The sequence below is a fragment of the Lissotriton vulgaris genome, chromosome 1_1 (assembly GCF_964263255.1).
Source record: "Lissotriton vulgaris chromosome 1_1, aLisVul1.2, whole genome shotgun sequence".
Classification (NCBI taxonomy): domain Eukaryota; kingdom Metazoa; phylum Chordata; class Amphibia; order Caudata; family Salamandridae; genus Lissotriton; species Lissotriton vulgaris.
Window position 1 is genome coordinate 191,662,913 of NC_141685.1, and position 22,302 is coordinate 191,685,214.

Consider the following 22,302-nt stretch of genomic DNA (forward strand, 5'->3'; position numbering starts at 1 on the left):
CGGGTATAACAGAAACCTTGTGACACATTATGGAAGTATAGTTGCCCCATTGACTGCTTTGACCTCTAAGAAGCAGTCCACAAAACGGATATAGACTGCAGAAAACATTTAAGGAACTGAAGAAGGTACTATGCACTGCACCTGTACTGAAAGCACCTGACTACAGTCTGCCTTTCATTGTAGAAATGGATGTCTCAAAGCAGTTGCAACAGTGTTAGCTCAATTGGATGAGAAAGGTAGAGAGCGTCCGGTAGCATATATTAATAGGAGTTTAATGCCCACAGAACAGAACGGGGGGTGTTAGAACCGGGACCCTGGCTGGCCAAGACTCGCGTCGAGGTCAGTCAGGGATCGCCAGTTCCAGGGTGTCAGGGCAAGGGAGTCATACGCCAAGGCAACCCCCACTCGCCCTCTAGGTAACGTGGCGCGAGCAGTCAAGGCTAAACTTGGAGGCGATGTAGGTTAAGCATTTGCGCACGCACCCCAGCAACAACAACCAAAGGCCCACCACAAAGGAAAACTCCACACAAGGTTATATAAAAATAGCCTTTGTATTATAATAAATATACATCAGATAAAACACACATCTTGTTACACTGTGCCAACAGGCACGGGCGGAATTTACAAGGGATATTTGTACAGGACAGGGCCACTTGAACCACTGTCAAGGGTATCAACACTTTTAGCAGCAATACTTTCAGTAATAAAGCAATACCTTCAGTAATAGCACTTTAGCAATACCTTCAGTAATAAAGCAATACCTTCAGTAATAGCACTTTAGCAATACCTTCAGTAATAAAGCAATACTTTCAGTAATAGCACTTTAGCAATACCTTCAGTAATAAAGCAATACTTTCAGTAATAGCACTTTAGCAATACCTTCAGTAATAAAGCAATACTTTCAGTAATAGCACTTTAGCAATACCTTCAGTAATAAAGCAATACTTTCAGTAATAGCATACAACCAGTAATCACTGGTAACAGGACCTCACTAGCACCACCTGTACTAGGGAGAAAACAACCACCTACACGTCACACTACCTGTAGGGGTGTAAAAGCAAAACACATGATGCCGTAACATTCAGAGGTGTAAAGGCACATGACGCATAAACAATACATTCAGAGGTGCAGAATCAATAACAATTGCCCCAAACTCACAAGTCACCACCTGTGACTGTCCCGGTGTCCCAATGTCAGGGCCTAAACGTGGCAGTTGCCCACAAAGTGCTGGGCAACTGGAGCAGGGAAAGTTAGGGCAACGTTGGAGCCTCTCTGGTCTCAAAGAACCACCACTGTGGCACTGGTGAGCCTCTCAGGGCTCTTCAAACAAGGAAGGGTGCTGCTGAGCCTCTCAGGGCCCCAGCAACAAAAAGGTGCAGCCTCGCTGGGCTGCGGGGTCCCCCTTTCTGGGGACCCAAAGCAATGATGCTGGCCAAGAGCCTCACTGGGCTCTAACGCAACTGGTGCCCCCGGGGCACCTCGTGGCTCCAAGAACGCGGAGGTGCTTTCTCTCGTTGGAGCCTCTCTTAGGCTCGGGTTGGAGCCCCCCTCTTGGGGACTCGGATCGCTCAAAAATGCCCCCTAAGAGCCTCTCTGGCTCTTAATAACTACAGGCGCGAGGTCGCGCTACAGAGAGGGGGCGGGGCGGACACCGGCAATGTGTCCCGACGCTCCCCCCTCCTCTGCAGGCACCTGCACTCACCGGGTTTGCGCTGGGCTCTCCAGCGAAGGCGGGTCTCTCCCGCTGGTCCCGGGGCTCTCCTCTCCACTCGGGGAGCCTCGGCAGGCTGCTTCTCGGCTCTGCAGCGGGGGCGGGACTTCCGGGTTGACTCTCCCGGGCCGCGCGGTGATTGGACGGCCGTCTCTCCACTTCCGGGTCGCCGCGGGCAGCGCGGCGGCTCGCTTCTAGGCAGGCAGGCGGCTTCCCAGATGATCCGAGGAGTGGGCTCCCTCGTAGATCAATAAAACCGGGCAAAATAAAGCGGCAAGGAGCGGGGTGGCACCCGCGCCGCCAAAGCACATATAAAGCGAGGTAGGCACTCGCTAGGCACCGCAATTTCGGGCTGATGCCGGGTGGGCACCGGCTGGCTCTCAAAGCGCTAGCAGCGCTAGCCTCTAAGAAAAGGCGCTCCCAAGCGCCACCGGGCCAAATGCAGTGCTCTCAAGCGCTAGACAAGGGATTCCAGCGCTCCCAGCGCTGAAGGGCAGAGAGCAGCGCTCTCAGGCAAGAAGTCCTCAGTGCTCCCCAGCACTGGAGGACAGGACAGGGCTCCAGCAGGGCTGGAGGCAGGCAGGGGGGGCAAGGCTGGGCCAGAGCCAGCACACTGGGTCTCCAGGCAGGGAGACTCCCCAAGTGGCGGTCCTTCTGGCCCCAGCAGCGGCACAAGCCCCCTCTGGCAGGATTCAAAAGTAGAACAATTTCAGTGGGGACACAGCCCCTTCTTATACCAACAAATCCTTTGTTACAATGTGCAGGGTGGGGGGAAAACCAGTCGTAGCTGGTTCTGGAGCACTCTTGATGGCCCAACCACCCATTCCTTTCACTGGGGAGGCTAGGGTCATTAGACACACCACAGGGGGGCGGAGCCAGCATTGTGTGGGGAAAACCCAGCCCATCCAGGACACAGGTACACTCCTCCCACACATCACTCATGCTAATCTCCCACTCACCACCGGGCAGACCCATCCAGACTTCCTGGAGCCTGGCATGCCTGCCAGCTCCAGCCAATCACGCTCCAGCACCCTCACTGCACACATATCTCAATGTCCAGAAGTAGCACTTCCCAACTAGACACACACATGCCGCAGACACCATCTTGCAGCATTCACTCTCACGAGTTTAAGCATACCAAACTCGAGCCTGCACTCCCCACGCATCAGGAACTACCAGGGACACACACATTCCCCATGCATTCCTATGGGAGGGCAGGCCAGCCATACTACACGCACGCACTTTCACTCTGGGACCCAGGGAAAAGTGCGCAGAGACCCAAAAATCACTAACACAGGGTTACAAATAAGGCAAAAAGTCTAGGGGTGAACCTGCCCTGCGGGCCAAGTCCAACACAACCCCCTTCCAGCCAAAACGCAGGGGAGAACAATCACCACCGTGATGGACTTCCCTGCTTGGGGCGATAGAACACGGACGCAGGCCCGCCACTGCCGGGACACTCTCCTGTTCTATGCCGCGGTGAACCCCTAGGGTTCCTTCTGAAGCTACTGTAAGGACCAACTGGGCTACCCCACTGGTACTCCTCAGCTGTCCGCGGCCAGGACCAGGCCCTGGGCCACCCAGGTGCCACCGGTCCTTGCCAATTCGCAGAGCGGGGGGTCGTAACCCCTGGCACATAGTGTCCATTCTCCACTCTCCCTGTCTGCAAGACAGGACTAGACCGCCACTGGTTCACCAGCCTTTGGTCTACAACCTCAGGCGGACCAGGAGTCTCAGAGAAGGCTTTCCTCCCCTTACCTCTTCTTCCAGGGTTCCTCCTCCTCCTGCGAGGGGTACCCTTACAACGCCACTCCAACCCAGGGTTTAACCCCTCAGGTTGCGCCGGGGTCAGAGGTGGGCTTTCCCACCCTCTGCACCCCCTTCCAGAGGTCTGCCCTCTCCCAACTGGAGAAGTTCCTCTGGAAGAACCGGTCAGGACACTGGTTACAGTCGTCCTACCCTTCAGGTCAGGCCGAACCTGAACCTGGCCTCCCAACCTCCGGTCTAAAACCTTTGGCGGAATAATTGCCTGGCACTCCAGGACTTCTGGGGATTCACACGCAATCCCCCTGAGGCTGACACATGACCCATGTGTCGTGTGACGGTCTGTCTGGCGCAGATCTCCCGTCTCCTGTCCACCTGATAGTGCGCAAAGATCCCCCAGACTAGTAGTAGCGCCACCCGGGTCCACCCAAGTAGATCTAGCCCAACTGGCTAGTCTCTGGTCCACTGGTGCATCCACTGGGAAACTCATCCCCCAATCACTCCTCGCTTCGGACTTCTGTGCCCTCCCAACTGGAGGGACACTGCCGGACACTGGAACCCCTGGAGCTCTGGTTACAGACGCTCCAGGTTCCCTAGACACTAGGAGATCCTCCTCAAGTGTACTAACAGGACAGCCTAGGTCCCCAACCTGGTGTTCCCTCAAGAAACCACCCAAGTTCTGAGACAGGGCTTCGGGCCTCTGGGTGCTCTCAGCCACCCCCTGACTCCTGCTCCACTGAGCCCCTTCACCCTTCTCACTATACTGGGACCTAGCTGGGCTACACTGAGCCTCTTCCACCACGCTGGGCTGGAAGTTCCCTGTACCACTACTGTTGGACTCACTTTCTAGTGACTCTGCAGAACCTCTGGCCCTCTCCCAGCGGTCTGCTTCCTTTGCAAGCTCCCCTGGTTCAAACAATCCACACCCCAACAGGTGTTGCCGCAACCCGGGGGAACAACAACTGAGCAACTGCTCTCTGAGAAACATATCTTATCTTATCTTATCTTATCTTATCTTATTGTTTTGGTAAAGCGCTACAGCTGCCCCGGCAATGAGGCGTCCCGGCGCTGAAACCCAGATCAAATCCTAGGTGTGGAGAGTCCATGGACAGAGGAAGGATTACAGGCAAGGGAATAGAAAAGTTTTATCGAACAATATGTCCCAATCACATTTCGTGGGCTCCTGTACCCAATCACACAGGGCTTCACAACAGTCCTCCTCAAATTCCACCCAAGACTGGTGAGGCAGCTTCCTACTGCCCCTGAATTTCAACCTTAACTCCTCCTCTGGGGAAACAGGTACCATACTCTGGGAACTGGGAGTGGGACTGTAAATACCAACACTTAAAAAGCTGCCACCACTGGACTCCACCCTCCCTGGGGGATCCAGAAAATTCTGACTGCGGTCAGGGGATAACCTACACTCTAGGGCTATCTTCTCCCTGGCCAAGGCCCTCTCAGCCTCTGCAATCCGCTCATTCACACCCAGCTGCGCCATCCTCCAGGCATGCTCTAACCTGAGCTTCTCCATGGCCAGCTGGTGCTCCCTCTCTTCTCTCCTATCCACCCACTCCTCTGGGGACAGGGAAAGGGATGGGGTGCTACATCTGACACTGGACCCAGCAAGGGACTCCCTATCTAGGGGGTACTCGCTCTCTGCTGGCGCCCATCCACTGTCAAACTCACTCTCCACATCAGACTCTTCAGGGCTCCCCTCAGACCCACCACCCTCATGGTGTGCGGTCCGGGCCCTCTCCCTCTCACTGTGCTCACGCTCCCAGTCACTCTTCTGCCACAGGATCATGTTATCCCTAAGCTTGGACTGGGTGTCTGACTCACTCACTGGGATGTCTCTCTCCTTACATAACCGTACCAACTCATGCACACTGTACTTAAACAGGCCACAAAGGTTAAAAGGAGATTCCATCTTGACAGGATGCTCACAGACACGTGAAACACAAGGGACCTAGCAATCTGAAGTAAAAGTACACAATTCCAAAACTTCCACTCTCCTTAAAAAAGAACTCACTCATGCGTCCAGGAAAACACACCATTCATCCACACACACCCTCCCCTCAGATCGGTAAGGCAGTTTCTACTACCCCTGACTTCTCAACCTGACCACATGTGACACAGGTACCAAACTCTGGAAGCAGGGCGGGGGACAAATGTACTGAACACAATTATCAAATGACACTCTTCAGGAGAAGCAATAATGGAACTTCACCAAAAACACAATAATCCCCAAAAATGTGGTCATCTAAAATGCAGAGCTTTGTAGTGGCCAGTTGCCACTGTGGTACAACGCAAACACAAATCCTTATCCTCACCGCTTGCCGCCAATGTTAGAACCGGGACCCTGGCCGGCCAAGACTCGCGTCGAGGTCAGTCAGGGATCGCCAGTTCCAGGGTGTCAGGGCAAGGGAGTCATACGCCAAGGCAACCCCCACTCGCCCTCTAGGTAACGTGGCGCGAGCAGTCAAGGCTAAACTTGGAGGCGATGTAGGTTAAGCATTTGCGCACGCACCCCAGCAACAACAACCAAAGGCCCACCACAAAGGAAAACTCCACACAAGGTTATATAAAAATAGCCTTTGTATTATAATAAATATACATCAGATAAAACACACATCTTGTTACACTGTGCCAACAGGCACGGGTGGAATTTACAAGGGATATTTGTACAGGACAGGGCCACTTGAACCACTGTCAAGGGTATCAACACTTTTAGCAGCAATACTTTCAGTAATAAAGCAATACCTTCAGTAATAGCACTTTAGCAATACCTTCAGTAATAAAGCAATACTTTCAGTAATAGCACTTTAGCAATACCTTCAGTAATAAAGCAATACCTTCAGTAATAGCACTTTAGCAATACCTTCAGTAATAAAGCAATACTTTCAGTAATAGCACTTTAGCAATACCTTCAGTAATAAAGCAATACTTTCAGTAATAGCACTTTAGCAATACCTTCAGTAATAAAGCAATACTTTCAGTAATAGCACTTTAGCAATACCTTCAGTAATAAAGCAATACTTTCAGTAATAGCATACAACCAGTAATCACTGGTAACAGGACCTCACTAGCACCACCTGTACTAGGGAGAAAACAACCACCTACACGTCACACTACCTGTAGGGGTGTAAAAGCAAAACACATGATGGCGTAACATTCAGAGGTGTAAAGGCACATGATGCATAAACAATACATTCAGAGGTGCAGAATCAATAACAATTGCCCCAAACTCACAAGTCACCACCTGTGACTGTCCCGGTGTCCCAATGTCAGGGCCTAAACGTGGCAGTTGCCCACAAAGTGCTGGGCAACTGGAGCAGGGAAAGTTAGGGCAACGTTGGAGCCTCTCTGGGCTCAAAGAACCACCACTGTGGCACTGGTGAGCCTCTCAGGGCTCTTCAAACAAGGAAGGGTGCTGCTGAGCCTCTCAGGGCCCCAGCAATAAAAAGGTGCAGCCTCGCTGGGCTGCGGGGTCCCCCTCTCTGGGGACCCAAAGCAATGATGCTGGCCAAGAGCCTCACTGGGCTCTAACGCAACTGGTGCCCCCGGGGCACCTCGTGGCTCCAAGAACACGGAGGTGCTTTCTCTCGTTGGAGCCTCTCTTAGGCTCGGGTTGGAGTCCCCCTCTTGGGGACTCGGATCGCTCAAAAATGCCCCCTAAGAGCCTCTCTGGCTCTTAATAACTACAGGCGCGAGGTCGCGCTACAGAGAGAGGGCGGGGCGGACACCGGCAATGTGTCCCGACGCTCCCCCCTCCTCTGCAGGCACCTGCACTCACCGGGTTCGCGCTGGGCTCTCCAGCGAAGGCGGGTCTCTCCCGCTGGTCCCGGGGCTCTCCTCTCCACTCGGGGAGCCTCGGCAGGCTGCTTCTCGGCTCTGCAGCGGGGGTGGGACTTCCGGGTTGACTCTCCCGGGCCGCGCGGTGATTGGACGGCCGTCTCTCCACTTCCGGGTCGCCGCGGGCAGCGCGGCGGCTCGCTTCTAGGCAGGCAGGCGGCTTCCCAGATGATCCGAGGAGTGGGCTCCCTCGTAGATCAATAAAACCGGGCAAAATAAAGCGGCAAGGAGCGGGGTGGCACCCGCGCCGCCAAAGCACATATAAAGCGAGGTAGGCACTCGCTAGGCACCGCAATTTCGGGCTGATGCCGGGTGGGCACCGGCTGGCTCTCAAAGCGCTAGCAGCGCTAGCCTCTAAGAAAAGGCGCTCCCAAGCGCCACCGGGCCAAATGCAGCGCTCTCAAGCGCTAGACAAGGGATTCCAGCGCTCCCAGCGCTGAAGGGCAGAGAGCAGCGCTCTCAGGCAAGAAGTCCTCAGTGCTCCCCAGCACTGGAGGACAGGACAGGGCTCCAGCAGGGCTGGAGGCAGGCAGGGGGGGCAAGGCTGGGCCAGAGCCAGCACACTGGGTCTCCAGGCAGGGAGACTCCCCAAGTGGCGGTCCTTCTGGCCCCAGCAGCGGCACAAGCCCCCTCTGGCAGGATTCAAAAGTAGAACAATTTCAGTGGGGACACAGCCCCTTCTTATACCAACAAATCCTTTGTTACAATGTGCAGGGTGGGGGGAAAACCAGTCGTAGCTGGTTCTGGAGCACTCTTGATGGCCCAACCACCCATTCCTTTCACTGGGGAGGCTAGGGTCATTAGACACACCACAGGGGGGCGGAGCCAGCATTGTGTGGGGAAAACCCAGACCATCCAGGACACAGGTACACTCCTCCCACACATCACTCATGCTAATCTCCCACTCACCACCGGGCAGACCCATCCAGACTTCCTGGAGCCTGGCATGCCAGCCAGCTCCAGCCAATCACGCTCCAGCACCCTCACTGCACACATATATCAATGTCCAGAAGTAGCACTTCCCAACTAGACACACACATGACGCAGACACCATCTTGCAGTATTCACTCTCACGAGTTTAAGCATACCAAACTCGAGCCTGCACTCCCCACGCATCAGGAACTACCAGGGACACACACATTCCCCATGCATTCCCATGGGAGGGCAGGCCAGCCATACTACACGCACGCACTTTCACTCTGGGACCCAGGGAAAAGTGCGCAGAGACCCAAAAATCACTAACACAGGGTCACAAATAAGGCAAAAAGTCTAGGGGTGAACCTGCCCTGCGGGCCAAGTCCAACAGGGGGCTATTGAGAAGGAGTGATTTTCCATAGCGTAGGTATTGCGCAAGTTTCCCCTTATTTATTTGGCACTACGTTTGTAGTGCATACCAATCATAGCCACTGAAATGCTCAATGATTATGAAGAGAGAGATTAACAAGTTGCTGAGATAGTCTATTTCTTTGCAATGGTTACACCTTGTGGTGGAGTACAGAGAGGGCCTGACTGGGAACCATAACTGGCCCTGGCAAACTGCTCGCCTGGCCCCCTGGGTGGGTGGCTGAGCTGTTTACAAGGGTCAGTTTCGGCCGAAGTTGTTACAGGGGGCTGATATTGCCGGCTTACGGTAATAAAAACGGCCCCACAGGGGCCCAAAACCAGGCCCCTTGCCTCGTGGCCCACCTAGGAAAAGCCTGGTGCCCGTTACGGCCAGTCCGGCCATGAGCACAGAGCCTTATTGAGCCATGAGAATGCTGAGGGACTTTCCTGCCAGTTTTACTGACCAGACCTCCTAACCACTCCAGGTTAGGAGTTGTTTCTGGATGTTCTAATCTGGGAGGTGTGTCTGTTGGGATACAAAAGTCCTCTGCATGGTGATAGTGCCCAACTGTCCTGATGACTGGATCCCAAATGCTGATTTTTGTTGTCATAGGCAAACAAGAATTATGAGCATTTACCATGGAATAGTCCTGAAGTAAGAAGACAAGAAGAACTAACGTGAAGAAGGGTCTAAGGGGAAAGGTTTAAAGACCTGCTTGCATCCTATCCCCCAATCTAACTAGTAAAAACACACAGGGGATGCTAAGGGTCTGGATAAAGCTCAAGAGATCTATACACTCCCAGGTAATGTATGGAGAGCTAAAGAATGTGTTCAGAAGAAAAGCACAGAAAAGGAACAAAAATACCCATCAGCCCACCCATTGGCGGAATCTCATCATCTGTTTTTTTTTTTAAACTGGTATCCACTAGATCCTTCACTGAGTCGTATTGTGAGGAGTACTAGTATAGGATCCACCAGTGAGAGAAAGTCAATAGGATCAAATGGTGGTGCTGGTGGTGAAGAGGGAAAGTTGCAGTGCACAGAAAAGTAGTGAGAGATTCAAGATCAAAAAGTGATTAAAATTGCCTGTTATGACGACAAGAGTAAGACTTTATTAGGAGGATCATCATAACGGCAAGATTAAAAGCAGAGTGAAGATAGTATGTCAGCAAATACTACTATCATTAGATGTAAATTATATGGTCGACATGTTTCAGCCTCAAAAAGGCTTTCTTCAGGACCTTTAAATAATACACTACTGCAACAGTGAAAAATCATATAAGTGAACCATGTAGATAAAGACCTACCGTTAGTGGAGTACTATATGGTAGTCTAAGATCATTGTAGGAAGGGGGAGTCTCTAGTTGGCGCAGTGCAACACTAGCGACAAGCAGGGACTCTCCTTTTCCTCGTCAGGGCTGAGGGTTACCTTCCAGACAACCTCTGCTTACCCTCTAGGTAAGCAGAGGTTTTAAGCAGTCGCAGGCTAATCTTTGGGGCATACGGGTTAAACACTTGCAACAGTACACCTTTACAACCAACCCACCACATAACGAGACCAGACTGTATTCTGTAAAAATATATATCTTTATATAGATTTTAAGCAGGCTTGTGAATACAGTCAATATACTTTACGAAAACGGTTGCAGATTACTTAATTCGGGTTACCACAGTTCTTATAGCAGTTCTCTTGAGGCCCGTAGGCCGGTGTCAACAAAAGTTCTTTTGGAGCCGGCGGCTTCCAGGGGATCTGTCCCACGTCGCGTTGCCTTCCCGGGGTCGCTGATCGTTGCGGCTCTTCAGCCGAGCAGGTCACTGGTCATCCGGGGCAGCGGTGTTCTGTGGCCGCAGGGTCCTCTCCTCGTCGTCCGCTCCGACCCTGGAGACGGCGGCTGTGCGGCGGTGACAAGTGGCAGTACGGTCCCCAAGTGCAGGACGTACCCAGCCAAATGTCGGTGCAGCTGTGGGCTCACAGCTGGGCTGTCGGGCAGGCTACCGACGTTGCGGATTCTCGTAGGGCAACTGCCCGTCCTTGCAGGTGAGTGACTGCTCGCTGTGCAGTCACCTCGAGAGCTCGGACCGGACGGGTCCTCCTTCACTTTGCTCTCGGGCTCCCGGTGCAGTTGCGGTCACGGTGTTCGGGCCAGCGGCGGCTGGTCCTTACTTTGCTCTCGCTGTTGCGTTGGGCCCCGGTCACGGTGGTCAGGAGGACGTTGATGCCTTAGAGGAGATTCCTCTGCCGATACTGCGGCGATGATCAGCACCCGCAGTCGCTTTCTTCCAAGGGGTTTAGCGTCCACTGGTCCTGGGACGCTGGTCAGGGGGCAAGTTCAGTTGCAAGCCCTTGGAGATCTCTTCAGCAGAGTTTGGCACAAAGTAAAGCAAAAGTCTTCTCGTAGTCTTTTCTCTTGTCTCTCCTTCGGCAGCAAGGCACCAGACACAGGCAAGAGTCAGCGCCCCTCCTTGTCTCTCACGGTCCTTCTCGTCGGGCAGAGTCCTTCTGTGGCCCAAACCGGATCTAATTCTCAAGGAGCAGGGCTCCTTCTTTTATAGGCCAATTCTTTTGTTCTCGCAGGCCAGGGGGGCCTTTGCATAGCCACTCTCAGTTCTGGAGTACCCCGGCGGGTGTACTCCGGCTTCTGCTTTCAGTGTGAGGGGCAGGCGCATCAGACGCCCCACAGGGGGTGGAGCCAGCATTGTGTGGACAGGGGCAGCCAGAGTACCTTGTTGATGGAGGCCTCGCCCTTCCTGGGCCAGGTGCCGGCAGAGTCATCCGCCGCTCCCCAGGAGGGTGGAGCCAGCATTGTGGTGGCCGAGCACAGTGACAGTTTGAGTCAAGAGGCACTCCTACCTCCCACTAAGGTGTAATCTGCGCATTCACCACCTGTCATCCCTCCAGCCCTGTCACTCACACATCCCAGACAGTCAGATACACATACCAGCAGAGGCGGACTGAAATGGTTAAGCAAGCAAATGCTAACTTTCTAAAAGTAGCATTTGCAAACCCAGGATACTAAAATAAACTTGACTACAAGAAATATCTTATCATCCTGAGTTCAGGCATACTAAACATGACTCGCTACCATGCTCCTTGAGCCTGCGGGAATTATATGGTGTAATAATTCCAGCAGCCCAGTCTGGCCTAATGGAGCAGGTAGCCTTCAATAGTGAAATACGGTCTCGGGTGTAAGTCACTACTAGGACATGCCACACATCACGGCCTGTCCTACCTTGCACCTACAATGCACCCTGCCCGCAGGCCTACCATAGGGGTGGCTAACATGTAGTCAAGGGAAGGGTCGGTGCTGGCAAGTGGGGGCACTTGCCCAGCTGGCGTGCCAGTACGGGACTGCACGCGGGTTCTGCGGTCGCAGTTCCCAGACACATCTTTACGGCTGCTTCGGTGGGTGGCGCAACCAGCGCTGCAGGCCCACCAGCAGTATTGGCATCTACAAGCCCCGGCACTCTCTAGTGCGCTTTACGAGGGACTGACAGCAGATCCAATGCACCAATCATGGATACCAATCGCATATACAGTTTTACAGTAGGGAGCACTTGCACTGCGGCACGGATCAGCCGTGGCGCAGTGCCCTGAGTATCGGAAAACCAGCAAAACATCGGAGGCACATCAGCAAAAAGTGGAAGGGAGACTCACGCCAAGGTGCCAGGTCTAACATGTGTCCCCTCCAGCTGAAATGTGGGGGGAACTACCCTTCCCCAGGGAGTTCCACATCACTAAGGCGGAAAAATCTGGACAGACCGTCAGCGTTGGCGTGATCGGTGCCAGGGCGGTGTTCCACCGTAAAGTCCATACTCTGTAGAGAAATGGACCACCTCAACAGTTTCGGGTTCTCACCCCTCATTTGCATCAACCATCTGAGGGGCCTGTGGTCCGTCTGAACTCGGAAGTGAGACCCAAACAAGTAGGGTCTTAGCTTCTTCAGCGCCCAGACCACAGCAAATGCTTCACGCTCTATTGCACTCCACCTACTTTCCCGTGGAAGTAACCTCCTACTTATGAAGGCTACGGGTTGGTCAAAGCCCTCCTCAGTCATCTGTGAAAGAACAGCCCCTACACCATGCTCTGAAGCGTCTGTTTGCACAATGAACTCCTTGGAGAAATCGGGGGCCAGGAGCACGGGCGCCGTGCACATGGCAGTCTTCAGGGTGTCGAAAGCCTTCTGACAGGCGTCAGTCCAAATCACATTCCTGGGCTGCTTCTTCGAAGTCAGCTCTGTCAAGGGGGTCACGATCGTGCCATAGCCCTTGACAAACCTCCTGTAATACCCAGTGAGCCCCAGGAAGGCTCTCACTGCAGTCTGGGTCTTGGGGGGTTCCCAAGCCAGGATGGTCTCGATTTTGGGCTGCAAGGGCGCTACCTTGCCACTCCCAACTTGGTGTCCCAAGTACACCACTGAACCCTGCCCAATCTGGCACTTGCTTGCCTTGATTGTGAGGCCTGCTCTGCGCAGGGCCATCAACACTTCCCAGAGGTGTCGCAGGTGTTCGGGCCAGGTCCCGCTGAACACTGCGATGTCATCCAGGTAGGCGGCACTGAACTCGTCCAGTCCAGCCAACACCTGGTTGACCAACCTCTGAAAGGTGGCAGGGGCATTCTTCATCCCAAATGGCATAACCCGGAACTGGAAATGCCCATCTGGCGTTGAGAATGCCGACCTCTCCTTTGCCCCATCGGTCAAGGCGATCTGCCAGTACCCAGACGTTAAATCAAACGTGCTGAGGAACCGGGCAGCCCCTAGCCAATCAATGAGCTCGTCAGCTCTGGGGATGGGGTGCGCGTCAGTCTTCGTGACTGAATTGAGTCCTCTGTAGTCCACACAGAACCGAAGTTCGGGTGTGGCTCCCGGCGCAGCAGCCTTCGGCACCAAGACCACGGGGCTGGACCAAGGACTGCTGGAAGACTCAACCACCCCGAGGGCAAGCATCTTGGAGACCTCCTCCTTGATGCAGGCCCGTACCCTGTCAGTTACCCTGTAAGCCTTATGCTTCACAGGTAAGCTGTCTCCAGTGTCCACATCATGGACGCACCAATCTGTGACACTCGGAACCAGGGAGAACAGGTCTGGAAACTGCCCCAGCAACTGGCGGCAGTCCTCCTGTTGTTCGGCGGTCAGGGTGGGTGAGAGGTTAACTCCATCCACTGACCCATCCTTCTCACAGGCCACCAAGAGGTCAGGAAGAGGCTCCGACTCCTCTTCCATTCCGTCATCGGTTGCCAACAGCATGCCCACTTCGGACCTTCGCAAGTGGGGCTTGAGGCGGTTGACATGTAGGACCCGCAACGGGTTCCTGGGCGTCTTCATGTCCACCAAGTATGTCACAGGGCTCTTGCGCTCCACAACCTCAAAGGGTCCTATCCACTTATCCTGAAGGGCACAGGGCTCCACTGGGGCCAAGACATACACCTCTTGTCCAGGCTGAAGCTCGACCAGAGTGGCATTCTGGTCGTACCACCGCTTCATCTCCTCCTGGCTCGCTTCCAGATTTGCCTCGGCAAGTTGTCTGAAGCGTCTGGTCTGGTTTCTGAAGGCCAGCATGTAGCTATATACATTCTGGGGAGGTTTCCTGGGAGATTGCTCCCAGCCTTCCTTTACCAAACTCAGCGGTCCTCTCACGGGGTGACCGTACAGCAGTTCAAAGGGGCTGAACCCTAGGGACTTCTGTGGTACCTCGCGATATGCAAAAAGCAGGCATGGCAAGAGGACGTCCCACTTACGCCTCATCGGACCTTCCAGGCCCATGATCATGCCTTTGAGGGTTCGGTTGAATCTTTCAACCAACCCGTTACCTTGGGGATGGTAGGGTGTGGTGAACTTGTACGTTACGCCACACTCCTGCCAGAGGGACTTCATATATTTCGATATGAAGTTGGTCCCCCTATCGCTCACCACCTCTAGAGGGAATCCTACTCATGAGAAAATTCCCATCAGTGCACGCCCCACCACGGGAGCCGTCACTGTCCTCAGAGGGATGGCTTCAGGGTACCGGGTGGCATGGTCCACCAAGACCAGGATGAACCTGTTGCCCATGGCTGTCTTGGGGTCCAGAGGCCCAACGATGTCAATACCCACTCGCTGGAATGGCGTACCGACCACAGGGAAGGGTTGGAGGGGAGCCTTGTTCTTCCCTCCCGTCTTCCCACTTGCCTGGCAAGTTGGACAGGTTCTGCAATAAGCATCTGAACTCTTATGCATTTGGGGCCAGTAAAAGTGGGTGACAAGCCTGTCATAGGTCTTGTCCATCCCCAAATGTCCTGCTAAAGGCACATCATGAGCCAGACCCAGTAGGAAGGCTCTGAACCTCTGGGGTACCACCAGCACACGGGCTGACCCAGGTTCAGCAGCCTTAGGCTCCGAATACAGGAGGTCGTTCTCCCAGTACACGTAATGTGTTTTGGCCTGAACACCATTGGCCTGGTCTGCAGCCTGCTGCCGCATACCCACGAGAGAAGGGCATTCTTTCTGCTCCCTGCAGAATTCCTCCCTGGAGGGTCCTCCTTCTTGCTGCCAATGGGTCAGCTCAGGCAGGTCCCCCAGTTCGGCGATCTGTTCCCCTGTAGGCTCCAGGGCATCCCCCTCAAGGTCTGCCTCCTCCTGGACCGTAGGAACTTCAGGGGCCGGTTTCCCGCGCCCCCTGCGCCTTCTCCCTAAGGCCGGTTCCTGGGCCTCTCCATCAGGCCCCAGGACCTCTCGATCACCCCTACTGGCTGCCATCGACCGGGTGGTCACGCACGCCCAGTCAGGCAGACCCACCATCCGCAGGTGAGTCGTTTTCTCCACCTTTTCCCAAGGGGAGGGCTCCAAGTCGTTCCCTAGCAAACAGTCAACAGGCATGGTTTTTCTCACACAGACCTGCAGAGTACCAGAGACCCCCCCCACTCAAAGGGAACTTGAGCCATCGGACACTGACTCTCAGAATTATCAGCGTTGATAACCCTACAGTAGGCATGGGGTACAACCTGCTCCTGAGACACCAGGTGCTGCCTCACTGCAGTCACACTGGCTCCTGTATCTCTAAGAGCCTCAGCTTCCTTGCCATTGATGATCACCACCTGCCCATATTTTTTAGTGTTAGAGGGCAGGTAGTTTGTAGGGATCATCTCGCTGTCTCCTAACGAGACCAGGGTCATGTGAACGGGATCTCCACCCCCCGGGACCATCATTTCTTCTCCCAGGTGAACGCTAGTCACCTGTCGGGGCGGAGCACCAGTGGGTTGGGTTTTCCAAATAGGCGGCACTTGGGGTCACTGGATATGTGCCCAGGCTCGCCACATTTGAAACAATTGAAGGGCCCCTTTGGAACAGGTTTACCTGTCGGGCCCCATTCTGCTTCGGGGGTGGGGGAGGCTGAGAACCCTGCTGCGGATTCCCTTGGGAACTACTTTGGGGGCCTTTTTGGAACCCTTTCTGTTTTCCCCCCTTGTCCCCCCCACTCTTCTGCTGGGGACCCTGCCCACTTTTGGCGGAATCTCCCACGGGACCCTTGTGGACCCTGGTGCTGAGCCAGCGGTCCGCCTCCTCAGCAAGCTTCCTCGGGTTGGACAGCTTGCTGTCAATCAGGTGTTGGCGTAACTCAGGAAAACAGTGATCAGACAAGTACTCCCATGCAATTAAATGAAAGAGACCTTGAAAATCATTAACTTTGTTACCTTTCACCCAACCATCCAGTGCTCTGCAAAAGTAAGTCACATACTCCACATACGTATTCCCAGGCCGCTTAGTACATCCCCTAAACTTCTGTCTATACATTTCAGGGGTAAGCCCGTACCTGTTCATTAAAGCTTCTTTCATGTGGGCATAGGATCTCTGATTCTCAACGGGCAAATCTAGCAAGGTATCTCTCCCTTCGCTCAGGAACCTTCCCCACAACCCCGCTCCCCAATCTTTGTCAGGGACCCGGTGGGCGGACATGGCTACCTCGTATGCCCTAAACCACTGTCCTATGTCATCCCCCTTAAAGAACTCCTTAACTACGTCCTTCGGGATATGCACTCTTGACTCTACCTGCACTGGCGATGTGCTGCCACCAGAGGGAGGACGATCCAAGTCTCTCTCCTTGAGACTTATCTCCCTCATTTTTACTTCATAATCCATCTGGTGCTTTCGCTCTTCCAGCGCCATTCTTTTTGTTTCAAGCTCCAGCTGGATTTTCAATTCTGCCAACTTTCTTTCGTGATTCCGAGTTTCCTTCCTGTCCGCCAGCTCCTCTGGCGACAGGCCTTTACCAAAGCTGTGCTCGCTGTCTTGCCTCTCGAGATCGATCAGATCCCCAAGCCCATTCTGCTCCTCCGTTGCATTCTGCTCGGCGAGGACGTCTTGCTCTTCCGGGGTCTTTCGGGACTCTATCCAGGCTTTCAGGGCCTTGGAGAGCTGCGTCTTGTTTTTGCAGCCAGCGTGCGGGACCTTGAGTTTTTTGCAAAAGAATTTCAGTTCGTCCCTGGAATATTTATCCACTTTGGTGGGGTCCCACTCCACCTCCAACACCTCGGAGGTCGTGGACTCCGCTCCATCCAGGCTCTTTGTGCCCGGCATGGCTTCTGCACTCGGAATCTTCTTTCAGCAAAATTCACAAAGCAAAGTCTGTGGCTAGTAACTGGACCGTAATCCTTGTGTAGTGGTCGGAAGCTCAGGTATAGATATCGCAAGTGTAAATTCGAAAATCCTCACCGCTGCGTCCAATGTAGGAAGGGGGAGTCTCTAGTTGGCGCAGTGCAACACTAGCGACAAGCAGGGACTCTCCTCTTCCTCGTCAGGGCTGAGGGTTACCTTCCAGACAACCTCTGCTTACCCTCTAGGTAGTGTGGCTTAAGCAGTCGCAGGCTAATCTTTGGGGCATACGGGTTAAACACTTGCAACAGTACACCTTTACAACCAACCCACCACACAACGAGACCAGACTGTATTCTGTAAAAATATATATCTTTATATAGATTTTAAGCAGGCTTGTGAATACAGTCAATATACTTTACGAAAACGGTTGCAGATTACTTAATTCGGGTTACCACAGTTCTTATAGCAGTTCTCTTGAGGCCCGTAGGCCGGTGTCAACAAAAGTTCTTTTGGAGCCGGCGGCTTCCAGGGGATCTGTCCCACGTCGCGTTGCATTCCCGGGGTCGCTGATCGTTGCGGCTCTTCAGCCGAGCAGGTCACTGGTCATCCGGGGCAGCGGTGTTCTGTGGCCGCAGGGTCCTCTCCTCGTCGTCCGCTCCGACCCTGGAGACGGCGGCTGTGCGGCGGTGACAAGTGACAGTACGGTCCCCAAGTGCAGGACGTACCCAGCCAAATGTCGGTGCAGCTGTGGGCTCACAGCTGGGCTGTCGGGCAGGCTACCGAGGTTGCGGATTCTCGTAGGGCAACTGCCCGTCCTTGCAGATGAGTGACTGCTCGCTGTGCAGTCACCTCGAGAGCTCGGACCGGACGGGTCTTCCTTCACTTTGCTCTCGGGCTCCCGGTGCAGTTGCGGTCACGGTGTTCGGGCCAGCGGCGGCTGGTCCTTACTTTGCTCTCGCTGTTGCGTTGGGCCCCGGTCACGGTGGTCAGGAGGACGTTGATGCCTTAGAGGAGATTCCTCTGTCGATACTGCGGCGATGATCAGCACCCGCAGTCGCTTTCTTCCAAGGGGTTTAGCGTCCACTGGTCCTGGGACGCTGGTCAGGGGGCAAGTTCAGTTGCAAGCCCTTGGAGATCTCTTCAGCAGAGTTTGGCACAAAGTAAAGCAAAAGTCTTCTCGTAGTCTTTTCTCTTGTCTCTCCTTCGGCAGCAAGGCACCAGACACAGGCAAGAGTCAGCGCCCCTCCTTGTCTCTCACGGTCCTTCTTGTCGGGCAGAGTCCTTCTGTGGCCCAAACCGGATCTAATTCTCAAGGAGCAGGGCTCCTTCTTTTATAGGCCAATTCTTTTGTTCTCGCAGGCCAGGGGGGCCTTTGCATAGCCACTCTCAGTTCTGGAGTACCCCGGCGGGTGTACTCCGGCTTCTGCTTTCAGTGTGAGGGGCAGGCGCATCAGACGCCCCACAGGGGGTGGAGCCAGCATTGTGCGGACAGGGGCGGCCAGAGTACCTTGTTGATGGAGGCCTCGCCCTTCCTTGGCCAGGTGCCGGCAGAGTCATCCGCCGCTCCCCAGGAGGGTGGAGCCAGCATTGTGGTGGCCGAGCACAGTGACAGTTTGAGTCAAGAGGCACTCCTACCTCCCACTAAGGTGTAATCTGCGCATTCACCACCTGTCATCCCTCCAGCCCTGTCACTCACACATCCCAGACAGTCAGATACACATACCAGCAGAGGCGGACTGAAATGGTTAAGCAAGCAAATGCTAACTTTCTAAAAGTAGCATTTGCAAACCCAGGATACTAAAATAAACTTGACTACAAGAAATATCTTATCATCCTGAGTTCAGGCATACTAAACATGACTCGCTACCATGCTCCTTGAGCCTGCGGGAATTATATGGTGTAATAATTCCAGCAGCCCAGTCTGGCCTAATGGAGCAGGTAGCCTTCAATAGTGAAATACGGTCTCGGGTGTAAGTCACTACTAGGACATGCCACACATCACGGCCTGTCCTACCTTGCACCTACAATGCACCCTGCCCGCAGGCCTACCATAGGGGTGGCTAACATGTAGTCAAGGGAAGGGTCGGTGCTGGCAAGTGGGGGCACTTGCCCAGCTGGCGTGCCAGTACGGGACTGCACGCGGGTTCTGCGGTCGCAGTTCCCAGACACATCTTTACGGCTGCTTCGGTGGGTGGCGCAACCAGCGCTGCAGGCCCACCAGCAGTATTGGCATCTACAAGCCCCGGCACTCTCTAGTGCGCTTTACGAGGGACTGACAGCAGATCCAATGCACCAATCATGGATACCAATCGCATATACAGTTTTACAGTAGGGAGCACTTGCACTGCGGCACGGATCAGCCGTGGCGCAGTGCCCTGAGTATCGGAAAACCAGCAAAACATCGGAGGCACATCAGCAAAAAGTGGAAGGGAGACTCACGCCAAGGTGCCAGGTCTAACAATCATGGTTAAAAAGGTTCTCTTCCACAAAGTAGTGTGGAACAGGCCTCACCCCGCCTGGCACTCGCTCAGGTTTATGAGGCCCGCTCTGTCCGTCGTTGCCTCAGGCTACTAAGCTAACTGAGCCGAGGGCCAATTTGATGGAGTTGGGTCATTCCATAAGGACGCATTGAACGTCCTCGGATGCTGTGGAACAGGATGTAGCTTTGCAGCCCAAGTGGGTTGCCACCCAGATAGCAAGGCCACCAGAAGGACGCCCCTTGCCCCACCATTGAGCGGGAGTAGAAAATACAGCAAAGCCTGGACGAGTGTATTTCTCTCTCGCCCAAGTTCAAGTTTCTTGGAACATACAGACATCTTTTGAGTCTATGAATGTGTTCCAGTCTGGGCAATCATCTTTAAAGTAGCTGGTTTGGAATTGGAGATGGTGCTTGGGGCTGCCCCCGGGTCTGTTAAGTTATCCAACAATATTACATTTTGCTTACAGTCCCCCATATTTGGCTGTAGATTGCTTAATTCTAGGTGGCGACCCGGCTATGGACTGTTGGCATTCCTTATCACAATATTGTTCTGCGCATGACTTGATCCCTGGAATGCCAGCAGAGTCTCGACCGGGAAGAATTATATTTTCCACCTGCTCACCCCTGGGTCGATGATAAGCCACCCCCCTCCTCAATGAGTAATGTCAATCAATCATGTCCAGACAGCTAAACCTGTTGTGTGCTGTTAGATAGGCAGGCTGATGGACCATGGGTCTGTGGAATTCCCCTCTCTCCCTATTACCCCAGCCTCTCCCTCTCATGGGAACTGTATCCCATCCCTGCTCCTCCCGAACATTGCACCAGGGTGGGTAAAAAAAAGATAAGTGTAGGGACTGAATAGATGTCCCTTGATCACGGTATGGCCAACCACATATGTGGGAGACAGTCCTAAGATCCCTGAAGTTAATCACGGCGCAGTCGTCATTAATGGATTTCCTTGTGTTACCTAACCAGGAAACTCTTCTTACCATAAGTACCTCACTCGCTATCCCTAGAGGGAGGGGTCTATTTAGGGTAAGCCAATTCATCACCTTATTTTTTAATGAGGCAGCAGATTCTTTGGTCTCAGGATTTAGCTCTGGTATACCCGTTAGATGACTACATATGGAATAGCCTCAGGGGGATGGTCCATGGAGCCAGTCTTGTTTGTTTTGTCGCCCACCCCCTGGTGTGGTTTAATATTAGAATCAGGGTGATTAACTGTAGTTACACTTTGGTTTGTTTGTGGAATTACAGGTTGGGTAGTAGACGGCTGCAGTGGTGGAGTATTTGAAACTATTCTGGCATCATTGCTGGTGACTACTGTTGCACCCATCTTGTTCTTAGGTAGAACCCCATCCCTGTTGTTCTTGTTATTTACTTTGAGCCCATCAGCTATTAGCGCCAATGTTTTTTCTATAGTTGTAAGTCTAGCTTCAATCTTAGTTAAACGGGCTTCTAGGGGGCTAAGCAGTGACCTCAGGAGGGCGCCGATATTGGCGATAGTAATGGCCCCTCCTTCCGTTGAAATGGGACAGGAGTTTGCTTGCTCAATAACTCGTGCAGATGAAGTTGCTAAAGATGTTATTATAAATTCTTCAGGGGGTGTGGGTGTGATTTCAATGTTTTCCGAGATGTTAGCCTCCACTGAAATGTTATGCTTGGCAATGTTTGCCTTGCGTCCCCCAGGGTTTTCAGCCCCTCTTTTCCTTTTAGGTACTGCTCCTACCCTGTCTCCACATGTTTGGCGGCTATCTTTAGCGCTAGGGGTTTTATTATTTAAGGTAGTTGGTACTAGAGAAGAGGAGCTGGGTTGTGTTTGAAAGGGAGATAAGGTCGATGACCGTATTTCTTCTATACCTGGGGATTCATTGACCCTAGGGTGTGAAGTCAAACTAGGTACATTAGGCAAGCCCGTCGCCCCATTATCCAGTGTTTCCAGCTCCGTAGAGTCAAGACCATTCTCCGGAGATCTGGCGTGCGCTATACTGCCCATGGAAGACCTTTTCACCCATTCAATTTCCTGGGATATGCGCCTCTCCAATATAGTTATTTCGTCGATCAGGAGAGAGCCAGCTTTAACAAAATAGTTGTCCAAAGTATCTGTTGGGTGACCTCCAGACAGCGTAGTTTTACTCCTTGTTTCTCTGGCGGCCATAATCCTTAAGACAAAGTTGAAATGCTGGGTGAAAATGGGAGCAGAAAGCCAAGGGGGGTGGCCTGGTCTGGTCTCGCCTGTGCTCGAACGGGCTCAAACGGGCTCGCCATTGGCGCGTGGCGCTGTTTTAAGCTGCCAGTGGCGGCGGGAAGAGGACGGAGCGCTGCCGCGCGGGCTGCCGGTCCTCGCAGTCCCGCCAGTGCTCCAGATATGCCCCAAAGAAGAATTTACCAAGTTTGTGCCTCAGAGCGACTCCCGGGAAGCGGGGGGCCGCGAGGCGTTGTTTTAAGCTGCCGGTGGGGGCGGGAAGAGGACGGGGCGCTGCCGCGCGGGCTGCCGGTCCTCGCAGTCCCGCCGGTGCTCCTGATATGCCCCAAAGAAGAATTCACCAAGTTAGTGCCTCTGAGAGGCTCCTACTGCTTTTCCTGATTTATAATTGGTGGC

General features: G+C 53.6%; 1 protein-coding gene across 2 annotated transcripts in view; it reads right to left on the minus strand.

Annotated features, from left to right (window-relative positions):
* The window catches only part of LOC147738144 (vomeronasal type-2 receptor 26-like), a 233,193-nt gene that overhangs the window by 173,351 nt on the left and 37,540 nt on the right, over positions 1-22,302 (minus strand). The window lies entirely within an intron of this gene.